This window comes from Microtus ochrogaster, linkage group LG9, assembly GCF_000317375.1.
Source record: "Microtus ochrogaster isolate Prairie Vole_2 linkage group LG9, MicOch1.0, whole genome shotgun sequence".
Lineage (NCBI taxonomy): Eukaryota > Metazoa > Chordata > Mammalia > Rodentia > Cricetidae > Microtus > Microtus ochrogaster.
Window position 1 is genome coordinate 30,307,044 of NC_022034.1, and position 15,450 is coordinate 30,322,493.

Sequence of the window (15,450 nt, forward strand, 5' to 3'; positions counted from 1 at the left end):
ACTCACCTCTGAAATTGCAATCTTCCTGCCTTGGGCTCTTGAATTGAGTGTAAGATAATCATGGCAGTATTTATTTCTAGCAATTGCTAAACAATTTTTCACTTACGAACATTATCAGACAGAAAGAGCTGAAGCAAAGATATAAATACAGAAAAAGACTACTTTAGGCCTTGACTTGTTTTCCTGGATGGCAGTACCAAAATACAACAAAGGATAACACATACAAAAGAAAAGTCAAACATCTACTTTGCCTTTCTAAGCACAAAAAAAGAAAGTGTCCATACAGAAAAAAAATATGGTTTTTAAGTCATTTTCTTGGCCTTCAAGAGACCTCTTTTAAGGAAAGATTGTCGACAGAGCTCACTGTCCCCTTAAGCATGGACCATAACAAATACTTAAAGTAAAGCTAGGTGGAGAGAAAAAAAATATAACAAAAGCTTTGGTTTGGGGCTTTTTTCCCTATAAAATTACAGGTTATGAATCTTTTATCCATGTGGTAAGTGCAATTTTTGTCTGAATAAAATGATTTCAGACAATTTTCAGTAATCCATTTTTCAGAGCACTTCCCACCATATTCTAAAGATACGGCTTGTTAATTCTGAAAATGTAGACACACAGTTCACATAAGCATAGACCTGAGGGGACAAAGTGTGGAACTCTATCAGGCGAGAGTTACAAGGACGTCCCCTGTGGACAGGGCTTTCAATAGAAGACTGGAAGCCCCTTCACAATGAGTTGAGGGCGTCTATTCGTGCCTCTGTGGACACATTTAGAAAGCTCCCAATTGTGGTTTCAGTATCAAAATAATGAAGTGTCAATGGCATGTCTCCTCACAGTAAAGAATTAATTAAACAACGTCTGTAATGATCCGGCTTCTAATAATGCTGTTTCTGACACAAGACCCTTTTACCTTGGTTCTGAATTGGGTGAATCCTTGTGAATGCTTTGTTGTAAAGCCTCATCTCGCTTCCCCATGTGTGATATGGGTTTCTATGATCATAGGATCACAATTATCCCCTTACTCCTTTCAGAGAATTTGTATAGCTCTATGAATAAGAGAAACGCAAAGCATTTTGCAGATACGCTGTTCACGCCAGTCAATATGAACACTGACTGCCCTTATTTTGTTCAAATAGCAATACTCCCTTTCAGACAGTCAGGCAAGGGAAAACCTCAAGTCATACCTAAGAGCAAGGTACAAGAACAGCCAGAAAGCTCATTTGTGAAAATCAGGCAATCTTTTCCCACTATGCCTTATTTTATCTAATAGTTATTTTAAATATTTTTGTAAATAAATGGTTTTAGAGTCAAATCAAATTTTAGTGCATCAAACACTCTTTTATATGAAATTTTCTTATAAATTCCCAGCTTCTTAAATTAGAGGTAACAAACATAGGGTGCCATGTATTTGAATTTGCACATTGAAAACAGGATTAGCAAAAGTAAAATATTTCTAAGTGTACATTAACCAAAACTTAACCAAAAATCAAATGCATGGTGAAGCTGGCAGAGCTAGTTTTGTTGCATCATGGGATTTAGATGTGTGAAACTGAGGCTTTGGTTTGAATGTGTGGGTCCCTCTTAAAATACCGCACATTGACATCCAGCCCGTAAAATGATAGTGATTCAAGGTGATTCAAGGTGGGGCCTCAGAGAGCAATAAGGCCGTGAAGCAGCCCCTTCCCCTTTCTTTATATGAAGACAGAGTAAGCTGGGAAGCTAGCCCTCACTGGATACACTAGCACCTTAGCCTTGAACTTCCCTGCTGTGAGAACTGCAGGCAGTGCATTCTTTACGTCTAGAATTCTCCCAGTCTGTGCATTATTTTGTTATAGCAGCTCATATAGACTTGACTCTTCTCTTTTACTGGAGATTCAACTGCTCACTCTTCTTGTCCGCTCTTTGACCTCAAAAAGAATGGATGTTTCAAAGCGAATGAAGTTCAAAGCTGATGCAGAGAACCATTTGTCCATATCTGTGCCATGACACACAGTATTATTTTTCCAATATAAATTTAAAAGTTGGAAAGATGAAAACAAAGAAATTTGACTTCCTCTTTCTCCTTTTTCTGTGAGTCTATCCTCTTTGCTGTGATGGTTAACGTTATGTTTAGAGAAATTTACTGTGCTGGGCTTGTAAAATGAAAGTTTTAACTTGTATAAGACATGGGAAAGTTTTTTATACCTTGATTGTACCCTGAATGGTGCAGTTGGGCTATTCTTAAAAAAAATATTGACTATTGTAAAATATTTCACTGCCTCAACTATTCCTACAAGGTAATGGATCACAAGATTAAACAGGCTGACTGCTAAATTCTGCGTGTGTATAAAACATTTGCTTGAATAGCTGAGGCCATGCTGGATGTCTGCTACAAAATCAAATCTTGCTTTCAGTCCAGACAGTATAAGAGTTCATTTGACCCCTCCAAATTACAATTTTGTGGGTTTTTCCTTTAGAATCCTTGGGCTAACAATAGCCGGGACCTTACCTAGAGAATATTCTCTGGCCAGCCTCTTCTTAATTAAAACCCTCAATTTACTAAAACCAAAATTTGAGTCAGACTGATGAATCTCTGAATGACCCCAGATTCACCTCCCTCCCTCCCTCCCTCCCTCCCTCCCTCTCTCCTGATTAAAGACCAATTATATTTATTCAGGTTAACGTGGGAAAAAGACGTTCCTAGGTTGTATAGCAATTTCCTCCAGAGACTGAAATATTCAATCTTGCCTGGAAGCTCCTTAGGCCAGAAGGTAAACTACTCATAACACCTTCAGGAAGGGCCTGAAACTGATCAAATTCACTAGGCCCTTCTTTCCCAAGAATAAGCAAGCCAAGCTGCAAAGAAATCTCTGGGACAAGCTAAACTACTGAGCGTGACTCCCAGAAAAACCAAGCTGCAAACCTGACTCAGAGCAGACCAGATGTCTGGAAGAAGCAGAAGCCTGCCGAGCTGTCTGGAAGTTGAAACCAGCTGAGTCACTTAGATAAGACACTCTCCGACCCATAGTGTGTTCCAGGTTCCCAGCTTTTATGAGATGTCACAGTCCTGGGCTGGGCTTTGGTGGTGTAGTGGTCTTTAAGTCATTTCTGCTCCTTTATGTAGCCCCTCACCTATATTCCTATAATTGCTTAGCTTTATTTTACTATTATTGTTTATTATTCAAAACTATTTTCAAATTCAAAAATGCTTTAAATCATATTATTTCTCTTCCCTAGTACCTCCAGATTTACTCCCCAACCCTACCCACCCAATTTAATTCTTTCTCCAAAAGAGAAGCAAAAAGCCCAATACAACAACCCCTCCATAAAAACAAGGAAACAAGATAAAACCACATACAAAAAAAGAAAAAAAAAATCTATTAAACTGCAACCAAATAACAGCACACACACACACAAAAAAAACTGTGGAGTCCAATTATAAGACAGTCAACCACTCCTGAACATGATAAGGCTTATCCTGGAGCAGTTGATATACCCATATACCCGGTGTCACACTATTGGAGAGAATATGTAGTAATAAAACAATTCCTACCAACAGTCTGCTATACCATAGATTGGCATGGGATTCCCCTCTGTATGCTGTGAATACCACTGGTTAGTAAAGTACCGTCTTGGTCCTGCATACTGGCAATGATACACAGGTTAATGGAGACGGGTTAAATTAAGATGTAGGAGTTAGCTAATAGGAAGCATGAACTAATGGGCCAAGCAGTGATTTAATTAATACAGTTTCTGTGTGGTTATTTTGGGGCTGAGCAGCCGACTAAAAAATGGACTTCCACAATAGATCAGTACTTTGTTCAGCAGTAAACAGAAAAGTGTGCCCCTGCAGTAGATGGGAACAAATACAGAGACCCAGAGCAGATATTACACAGAGAGTGAAAGAGACAATAAACCCTACTAAACACTAACCTGGGTATTTTCCCAAAGGTGATGGATTGACTTCTGGTTAAAAAGCAAAAATCTGCACACCCTTATTTATTGAAGCATTATTCACAATAATGCAATGCTAAATGTCAATCAATGGACAAATACAGAAAGAAAATGCACCAGGTACATACACAGAACAACACTCTTCCATTTTTTAGACTCAGAATCTGCTTTTGCCTGAAGATATTATGGTGAGTAAATAACCCAGATTCAGAAAGAAAATATTGCGTGATAGCACTTCCATGTAGAACTGGGGAAATATTTCCAAATAATTAATAAGAAAGAATGAAAATGGTTACAGTCGTCTGGATGGGTGATGATTGCCATGGAGACTGGGAAAGAAACAGGGAGATGAAGGTAAGAGGCACAAAGTAGTACATATGTAGAACAAGGAGTTTCGCTTCAGAAGTACAACAGGAGAACTAAAACCAATAAGATTACATTACATTTGTGATTTTCATGTGTTAGAAAGTAAGTTTAGTGGCTATTGTCGCAGTAAATAAAGTAACTGAAAATGTTAGCTGTTGGTTGCATGACTGTGACAACCATTTCTGTTTATAAGTGTCCTGCCTCATGTCGCAAACCCCAAACCCAGTAACATTTGCTTTCTTTAAAAAAAAAAAATCCATTTGGGAAAATACAAAGTTCAAAGAAGCCTTTTGCTTTCGAATGTTGCTGTCTTCAATCTCTAAAAGATGCAAGGCTATTAAACCCAGCCGCAATATGAAAGGGAAAGGACCCCCTAAGTACTCAATCCTCTGAAGAGGAGCATCATTCAAAGCAAGTGGGGTAGGCAGTGCACCTTGATTTTTCTTCCAAATGAGGAGCTGCCAAAAAGAAAAAAAAATCATTGACCTTTTTCTTAGATTTAGAAAACGATACAGTATTGTAGCAAGGCTTTACTGAAAACGGCTTCCAATTGTTTTGCTTAAGATGTGTTGTCTTTACTATGTTCCTACTTTAACTGCATGGCATTTGTGAAACAGCCAATTTGGTATAAGGACACATGGTTTTGCATAGCATGTAAAGCTTATCATGTGCTATTGTGCAGCTCAGGAAGACCTCACCATCAAGAAGCTATTGTGAGAGTCATTCATATTAAATTATTCTATTTATGTGTCTATCTTTCTTATGACTTGCCACATATATAACATATAGATATTACAAATGACAAAAATTCCTAAGTACATTTTTAATGAATGAACTGGCTGTTCTTTAAAACATCTTGCTTTCAGTAGGGATAAATACCGGTGCCACTGCCATTGACCCGCAGTCTGCCCCAACCATACAACTGTCACCTACATTCAGAGGGTCCAGTTTGGTCCTATGCTGGTTCCTTCCCTGTATGGTTGGACTTGGTAAACTCCCATTAACTCAGATAAACTCTTTCAGTGTCCCCATCATAGGGGGGGAAGGATCAAAAATAAGCATCTAGCAGCAGCTGCATTAATAACAACTCTGAGAGTGAACCCTAGTCTCAGGAAGATCCTGCCCACTGAAGGCAGAGCTCCAAGGTAAGCCTTCCAGTTGGCTCTTGTAAGTACAAAGGACAGGGGGAATACAGAATCTGTAGGCTGGGCAGATTAAATAAAGCATGCCAAAAGCTCCTCAGCTGAAGCCATTGGATGAGACTTGGAATTCCATTTCCATGCTCAAAATAATCCTTGTCTTTTCCAGAAGTGCATGGCCAATGGCATGCGTAAGTGTATGTGTATGTAAAAATGTATGTGCATATGTGTGTCAATATATGTGTAGTGTGTGCAAGCATATGTATGTATGTATGCATATGCATGTGTGTGTATGCTTGCATATGTGTGTGTGCGTGTGTGTACAAATTTGGATTTGAACGTTTAGGTCATTAAGCAGTAAATGATTACTTGCTATTTTACTGCACTTGAACTTGGCTAATACACTACTTGGTTTTCAGACAGGAAATGATTAAATGGTAGATTCAAATTGAGCAGTTTAATGAGACATTAATAAAGAGTTTATTGGCGAAGGAAAACACAATGGAACAAATCAGGAAGAACCTGAAGCTATAACCATGTGTAAATCTGGATGTGTGATGCAGGCTCCAGAGACAGGAGAAGACTGGTAGGTAGAAGCTTAAGATCTCAGAAAAGATGGTATGGTCACCTTAAAACCTTGCATAAATAGGGCCACAGTGGTGGTTTGACTATAACTAGCCCTGTGGCACTATTAGGAGGTGTGGCCTTGTTGAAGTAGGTGTGGTCTTGTTGGAGGAAGTGTGTCACTGTAGAGGCAGGCTTTGAGGTCTTATACATGCTCAAAATATTGCCTAGCATCTCATAGTATATCCTGTTGCCTGCCTTTCAGGCTGTAGGATTCTCAGCTGCAACACCATGTCTGCTCATACGCCACCATGTCACACTGTAATGATAATGGACGAAACCTCTGAAACTGTAAGCCAGCCCCAATTAAACGTTTTTTCTTTATACCAGTAGCCATGGTCATGCTTTCTCTCCACAGCAATAGAAGCCCTAAGACAACCAGCAAGAAAACTGTGACTTCACTGCCCTATCTGTCTCCTATGTGCTCACACCCTAATTTACCCAGATCCATTCGAATGCCATTGGACAAGGGTGCTTATTAATTAATTCCTTTCATCATCTGAGGGCTCCAGGCAGGTTACAGAGGATGTCGAGGTTAGAAAGCTGCATCTCTCTAAATTCCTGCCTCACCATTTCGCTATGGATTAGAGTTAGGCGAGCAGACAAGCTAGCTCCCACAGATGTGGCTCTGTCATCTGACGTGGCGAAAGGATGCTGACGCAGAAGCATCAACACACTGAAAACAACAGTGGACTTTACTCAACTTCGGGATCACAACCATGATGCATCTTTTTCCCTCCAGGCCCATATCACAAGCTTATTCCTCCTCTATCCCTTACTCACCTTTTCCTTCTATCTTACTGTTTTTTTTTTATTTTCCTGTTTCAGTTTCTCCCCATCTCTCCACAATATATTTTCAATTTCACCTTCCTTGAGAGATTCTCCCATCCCTTACAGTCCTGGACTCTATACCTAACCGCTATAATTATATGGATTTTAGCATGCCTATCTCAGACTTAAAAACTAACATCCATATACTTAAGAATACATATAATAATTGTCTTTTAGTGTCTGGTCTACCTCCCCCAGAATGAGGTTTTTTTCTATCTCCATCCCATTTACCTTCACATTTAATTACTTTGTTTTTTTAACAGCTAAATAGTATTCTGTTACATAAATGTACTATATTTTCATTATGCAATCATCTCTTAATGGAAATCTAGACTATTTCCAATTTTTAGCTATTATGAATAGAGCAGAAGTGAACAGAAATGATCAAGTGTCTCTATAGTACCATGTAGGGTTTTTTGGGTAAGTGTTCAATACTGGTATAGCTGGATCTTTGGTAGATCTAATCTCAGCTTCCTGAGAAATTTCCACACTTATTTCCACAGTGGCTGTAAAAGTTTGCACTCGCATGAGCAACAGACAAGTATTCCCCTTTCCCACATCCTCACCAGCATGAGCTATAGTTTGTTTATTGATTTTAGCTATTCTGACAGGTGTAAGATGAAATCTCAAAGTAGTCTTGATTCACATTTCCCTGATGACTAAGAATGTTGAACTTTTCCTTAAGTGTTTCTGAGCCATTTGTGTTTTGTCTTTTAAAAACTCTCTCTTTAGTTCAAAATCTCATTTTTAATTGGGTTATTTGTTTTCTTGATGTCCTTTTTTTAGTTCTTTGTATATTTTAGATTAGTGACCGTCTATTGGAGGGGTTGATAAAGATCCTTTACCATTCTGTAGCATGCCACTTTATCTGAATGATGGTTTCCTCTGTAATATAGAAGCTTTTCAGTTTTTTTTTGTGGTTCCATTTATTAATTTTTGGTCTTACTGCTATGCTATCAGTGTCCTGTTCAGAAAGCCATTGACTGTGCTAATGTCACTAATGTGTTATGAGTTTAAGACTATTCCTCACTTTCTCTTCCATAATATTCAATATATTTATTCTCATATTGATGTCCTAGATCCATTTGGAGTTGAGTTTTGTACAGGGTGATAAGTATGGATCTATTTGTGTTCTTCTACATGCAGCTGTCCAGTTTGACCAGCACCTCCTAATGGTGCCTTTTTCACAAAGTATAATTCTGGTTTCTTTGTCAAAAATCAGATGTCCCTGATTGTGTAATACAGACTTGGCTATTTGTATATTTGCTCATGCATTTTGACCCCCTTTACCATTTATTAATTATCCACACTTATTTCCTCACTTCTCCAGAGCCTATAATCATTTACCTCTGTAAAAATATGATGACAGTAATTGAAATCTGCACAATCTTACAGAGGTATTCATGACACATAGTTCTTCATATCCAGCTGATTGGTCAATGAAAGAACGTGCAAAAGCTTAGGTCATAACCATTTAGTAGACTATAGACAGTACATGAGATGTATTTTCCTAGAACATTCATGAAATGCATGAATTAAAACACCTTTCAAAGGTATTTCTTCAGGAAATATCTAATGTAACTTTGAGGGAATAATTTTTTGTTTTGACTCATCACTTCAGAAGTTCTGATCCATAATCAACTGGCTCCCTTGCTTTGCGTTTAAGGTGAAGATGAGAGAGCATTGCAGGTGGCAGGGGGCATGTGGTAGAGCAGAACTGTTCATCGTATAGCAATTGGAGAGTAGATAAACAGAGCAAAGGAATTGAAGCAATTTATCCCCTTTAGAGCCACATCCTGGTCACCTATTCCCTAATAGTCCATTTAGCTATGAACTCAATATTGAGAAGAGCCCTCATGATCCAATCATCTTTCAGTACTGCCTTAGCTGGGTACCACATGTTGCATACATGATCCTTGGGGAGACCTTTCAGTATCCAAACTATGTTTGATACCATTGAACCCCAAATTTGAAAACAAAGCTAGCAGCTATCGTTTTGAGTCATTAGAATTGAAGTTAAGTCCTTATTATCTAGATGATTCCTTTATCTGCACAGGAAACAATACCAGTCTATAGAAAAAAATGATCAAGGGACAGAAACAGAAAAAGAATCATTAATATAAGAAAGTATATACAATGTCATTCAAAAGAAATGCAAATGACAACCACAAACTGCCATTTTTACTTAATATTAGAAAGGATATAGAGAAACAAAAAGGAATTTTTATTTGTGTGCAATAAGAATAAATGGATCATAGTTAAAGCTGCATTATGTTACCCCAGAATCTCTGCATTTCTTAGAACACACTTTATAAATGCTCCTTTATCACAGAAAGATATAGGAGAGTGTAGAAGGAGGCCGTTTGTTCGTTCAGGCCGCCCAGCTAGCTAAGTCCCCGAATAACCACAAAAAATTGTATTAATTAAATCACTGCTTCTTATTGGCTAACTCTTATATTAATTTAACCCATTTCTATTAATCTGTGTGGCAGTAGCTTACCAGGTAAAACTCGGCATATCTGCCTCTGGCTGCCAATCCAGGGCATGTCTCTGACTCTTTTCTTTTCCCAGCATTCAGTTCCATCTTCCCCACCTACCTAAGTTCTGCCCTATCAACAGGTCAAAGCAGTTTCTTTACTCATTAACCAAGAAAAGCAACACACAGACAGAAGGATCTCCCACACTGGGAGAGTACAGGACTAGCCAGTGAGGCACATTTTGGAATAGCAAATGATCTTATTATAGATGGTTGTGAGCCACCATGTGGTTGCTGGGAATTGAACTCAGGACCTCTGGAAGAGCAGCCAGTGCTCTTAAACTCTGAGCCATCTCTCCAGTTCCTGCCTTTCTTTTCAGAACTGATGGGAACAGGGTTGCTTTTCTTCTATGTAGCGAGAGCAACCTCTCCTCCAGTAACCTTGGTTACAGGCAAGAGCTGAGAGAGACTTCTGCATTGTTTGATGACCTTCACTTACCCATTTTTTTTTTTACTTCTGAGAACTATTTCTTCATCCAAAGTCATATTTGAATATCAGGAGGCCAAGGTATATTTACTTGTCCCAAGCATGTCATTTGCGTCTGTCACTCTGACTTGTCTATGATTAAACATCTTCTAAAGGAAAAAAAATAAAAAGCTAAATATGCTTTAACATGTGGCTATGATGGAATACCAAATAGTTTCTTAACATAATGTGAAGCATGAAATTCATATGGAATTGTCTTTAAATGTGTTGCTTTTCTAAAAGCAAGGACAAAACAGTTTATAGAATATGCTGTCATTTGAGAGTTTTCCATAACCTGGGGTTCTTTGCCATGTGGTCTAGAACTCAGTATGTAGATCAGACTAACCTTAAACATTTAGCTATCCCTCAGAAAATGCATTGAAAAAGACATGAGTAGAAGCCCTTGGAAAGAGGTTGGAAGCCAAGGATGAGCGTGGATATATTTGACAATTTGTGCTCTTTACTAACTTGAATTTTCATCCACATAAATGTCACCTTGAAAGATTAAAAGATTAATTGTAATCTGGCTTTGACATAAAAAGAACTTGGGTTCTCACTTTATAACAACGACAACAAAAAAAAAAGCTGAAGAAAAACAAATGCCAGTTCTTTTTCTTGTAACTTTGAGAAGTTGAGGGCAGATAACTACTGAATAGAGAAAAATAACAAGCTAGGTCAGTTCACCTGAAACCAAAGTTGATGACAGCCAAACTGGAACTTAAGTGGTAAGTTTGACAAACATCTGGGGGTTCTGTCAAAGTGCGAGAATTAAAGGCCTGAGGCTATGGTTTTAGAGAGTCCACGTTTTCCTCCAAAGTTCCACTAAGTTCCCACAGGAAGGAAAAAAACACAATCCAACTTTACTGCATACCACAATTTTGATAACTATTGTTTCCCCATCCATTCTAATGTTCTATCACAAAGTGAGCACATATTAAAAATATTTATGTCTTCTTGAACAATGGTCCTGATTGTGATTCTGATCATTTTCCTTGCTCTGAAATTTGCTTTATATGGAACCAGTAGTTCTCTTCTATATATTTCTGTCTTTAAGGAGCATGTGCCCTCTCCTATAAGATTTTAGATTTGTATGCATAGGTGGACAACCTAATCCCGTCTAAACCTGAGTCTTGAAAAGGCTCTGTTGACATTCACGATCGTAGGAGGATAGACGAGGAATGTGCCTTTGAACCTTCAGAGGGACTATCTCAGCCCCGAATAGACTCCGTGTCAACTAATTTGGTTACTTAAATGAAACAGACTTTAAAGACAAAAAAAAAAAAAAATAGAGAGAAAATTGCATAGTTCTTTAAATTCATGAAGAAAAACATCAAAATTTAGTATCATTTGTTGTTTTTAACGTCAGCACAGTGGCTGCACCCTAACCTACTGCTATCTCAGCCAGCAGTTGAAACTCTGAAGTTACCAGCCTGTTTCTCTAGCAGTGGTCTGGCCACTGAGACTGCAGGCTGTTGGGAACTCTGCTCCCGCAGGGACGGGCTCTGTAGCTAAAGGTAGTTTTAACTAAATCTCCATCATTCTATTTATAAATAAGACTCGATATTCAAAGGCTGCTGTGAAAATCTGCAAGCTCAGAGAAGCTGAGTAGACAAAGCTACCCTTCCCTTCTTTCTGGTATCTCTGAAAAGCCCCTTGCTTCTACTCTGCCAAGCCAGAAAGACCTGCCCCACTCCAAGTGCCCCCCAACTTCTTCCCATGTCTCACCATCTCTCCTGGACGGCCCTTGATGATCTATGATTACTCTTTGTCAACTAACTGCTCATCAGCCTCATGACCCAAGGTTGATTTTATTTAATCACCACAAACTCAGGACTCACAATGTGACCAAATATCCCCAACAATCATTAATTGCTTAAAAAGACTCTCAGCAAGTTGTGAATAAGCAGAAAATTATTCAATTTGAGAAAGAAGACCTTTAAAACTATGTAAATCTCAGCTGTTGTAGTTAACAGTATGCGGCTAAGAATGAAGCAGTGAAGTTCTCTTGCCACTCAAGTGAAACATTATAGTGGGCATCTTAGCTATCTTAGAAGGCATGAAAATGAAATAAATGTTGTGTAGATTGAGAAGGAAGTAGTAAAATTTAGGTTTGCAGATGACAGGATTGTATGTTTTTAAATATCGCAGACTCAATAAAAAATAGTTCTCTTCTATAATAAACAAGTGCCAGTTGTATGCCACAGGACATATACATCAATTACTTTCCCGTGCAGCACCAATGAAGAACTGGAATTTGAAATAAAAATAAAACAAGTATCATTCTTTTATGAGAGAGAAACAGACTTCACCATAAATCTAATTAAGTGTTTTAAAAATATGATATAAAACTGCTGAAAAATCAGAAACTAAAATAAGTGGGTAATTGTTTGTGATCATTGATTTGAGTGTTCAAAATTATTAAAATATCAGTTCTTCTTAACTTGCCCTATAGACTTTGGTCTAACGAACAGTGCAATCTCCAAAAGATATATTTTCTCTGCCACGTCCGTGGACCATCTGCAGCCTCTTAGCTGTTTGCCTATGTGATAGCTGCTACTCAAGCAATCTGTGCTCTTATCTAGCTCTTCAGCCCACGAGATCTCGTGCTCTTCTAACAGGCATTACCACTTTCTGTCCCACATACCCAGCCCATTGCATCTCTCCCATGGAAAATTCTCATTCCTTCACACGTTGTCTGACATGTGCCTAAGGATTCAGCCCAAGTAATCGTATATCCATTATTGATGGTATCCATCGTTGAATATGGGGCTTTAAAAAAAAAAAGAAAGAAAGAAAGGAAGAAAGAAAGAAAGAAAGAAAGAAAGAAAGAAAGAAAGAAAATCAAAGAAACAAAAAAGAAAGTCCTCCTAAATCTACAATCTCTATATTATACAAGGTCCCAAAAGTACTCAATTTCAATTATGGGGCTGGGAATAAAGGTCAGTAGTAGTAATGTCTGTTCCTACGCATCAAGAATCCTTGGCTTTCATCCCTAACATATCACACATTTACACACACACATACACAATTTCTGCTTGTTCTTAATATTTTATGGGCCATACGGAAATGTTTAGTCAGTAAAAATAAACACCACACATACAGAAGACTCTAACATGGGTATAGCAGTACCCTTGGAGATACAAGTTAGACTGGAATAAGACCTACAAAATGACTCTATGGAAGAAGAGTTCAGATGCTCAGTAAACCATAGTCTAGAGGCATGTTCTCACTCTACTTCTACAGAACGTGCATAAGAGGACTGCAAGCAAAAGGTAGAGTGTCTCTTGCTCCATTTAAGCATAGTCTTACCCCTCAGGAAAGACACAGTACTGGAAAGGGACAATGCTGGTAGGAGTGGGAATGACAGGCTGCCAGGGCTGCACCGTGGAAGGAGGAGCATGCTGGGTCTTCAGGGGTGGCCAACCCTGCACAGGTACCACCTGAGGCTGAATCCCCATCAGTGCAAGACTGTTTCCATTTCTGCACATGTACAAAATAGGACGAAAGCAGGAAATGTGGGGATTGTGTAAAAAGAGAAAGTAAAGCTGAAGAGAGGCTCTTTCTTTCAACAGTGGAAAAACAGATTCCAGGTAAAGTTCATGAAAGAAGGAGAAGCCACCTAAGCACAGAAGAAGGAAGTAACCTTCAGCAAAGATGGTAACAGACATTCTAGGTGCTTTGGGGTCAACAGGAACTGCAAGTGTTTGAAGCAAAAAAAAAAAAAAAATCAGGAGTTTTGTCTCGAAAGTCAGACTTAAGCCTGGGGAATGTGCTCTGCAATTGCAAACCTTTTTTAACTCTCAGATTAGGGTTCCTTGCATCTTTTTGTAAATAAAGGGTTTTTTTTTTTCCCTATGAAAAGAACAGGTCACATAGTTCCAACTTCCCAAGTACCCAGAGCAGCAGTTTTTAAATAACTCCCCACAGTACCCCTTAGACTCTATTCTAAACAATACCAAAAATTCCTCCAGTGGGGCAGACAACAAAAAGGAAAACCAAAATATGAATGTAGTTCCCCAACTTTATTTGACATTCAGCAGGTTAGTTTCTCATCCACATTGACTGTAGATTGCTGAACGTGGTAGCAGGTACGTAAGTTACCAATGTCTAGAGCTTGTTTGGTGAGTCCTCATCCTCATGACGTTTTCTGGACAAACATACATGAATACCGTATGGAACAATCCTTACTCCTTGGTCCAGACGGCTTTATTGAGTCTGGTATCAAAGCACACACACCCACCTCCTTCATGGCAAATTTCTGGATTCCTCTGTGTGCTCTAGGGACACACTTCTTGAAGCCCCTGCTATGGATGTGCTTGTGAATGTTAATGGTGTATTCTCGTGTCACCATCTGGTTGATGGCAGAACAGCCCTTCTTTTCACCTCTCCTCTTTTTGGGAGCTATTCTGCCAGGCCCAATTTGGAAAGGCATAAATAAAGCTTTTTTAGAACTGCACTGATCCAGTTCCACCCGCACTCATCTATCTGTGTGTGATCTGTGCTCGCGTTTCTCTTACAATGGAACAACCCCATAGTTTTAACACAGGCTGGTATGGCCTTCAATGCCTATTATATAAGTCCACTGACCTCTGCTCTTAGTAAGTAAAAGATGTCAACATATTTCTTATTTGCAGAATAGCATATCATCATGACAGAATACTCTGCTTCAAGTTTTATGAATTAAAAATTTTGTTAATAAAACTCAAGAACAAATAGAACGAACATTGAGGGTTTCCTTTGTCTTTTTTCTTTTTCTTTTTAGTTAGAAGCAGTAGCAGAATTCTCTTTATATGTTCTGGGGACATCTGCCCCTGTTTCTGATGGAGTAGTTACCACAGCAAGAGAACTCATTTGAATTAAAAAAATAAAAGCTACACCGACTGCCAGTCACTGAGGATTGGAATGGTCCTTGAGATGGTGCGGTTCTTTTGTTTTTGTTGAAAGCCCAGCTTTCGGCGAATGTTACCTAACCTGGCACCTTAATCCTTTCTCTGCGGTTCTTAAAGTCAGCCTTCTTGTTGGCTTGAATTAGGCTATGGTAACAAAAACAAAGGCTTTTCTCGGGGCTCCTCTGGGCTGCTCAGGGATGAGTTATGTGAAAAGGGTAACCAGGTAATTCGGTGTTTTGTCTGCCAAGGTTTCCTCCTGACACCGGCAATCAGGATGCAATTAACTCTAGGGAGGGGTGCCGGTTCCTTTTCTAACCGCGGCATTCATTTATTAAAACGTGAATAAGGCTTTCACGTTTTGTTTAGGTTTTGCTGCCTTTAAATCCTCAACCTTTAGCCGCAAACAAAAACAAAACAGACTAACAAAAGAAAAGGAGAATACCATCAAAAGAAAAACTGTGTGGGATCAGAACAGCGTAGTGTGTATTTCCCCGCTTTGTAAAAGGGAAATTATTTTGATTATTTAACTCTTTTATATTCATGTGACTATTTAATGAACTTGGGCTTAATTTTATAATCTTTTCTTTTTTGTCCCATTTGTTCTTGCCTTTTATATTTGTACTACAGATTGATTTTCATCTTCTACTACCACATTCTACTTTGTTT

The 15,450-nt window shown here is 38.6% G+C and overlaps 1 pseudogene; it reads right to left on the reverse strand.

The window, feature by feature from the left end:
- Nucleotides 1-13,936: 13,936 nt before the first annotated feature.
- LOC101991215 lies at nt 13,937-14,327 on the reverse strand (annotated as a pseudogene).
- Between the last annotated feature and the right edge of the window lie 1,123 nt (nt 14,328-15,450).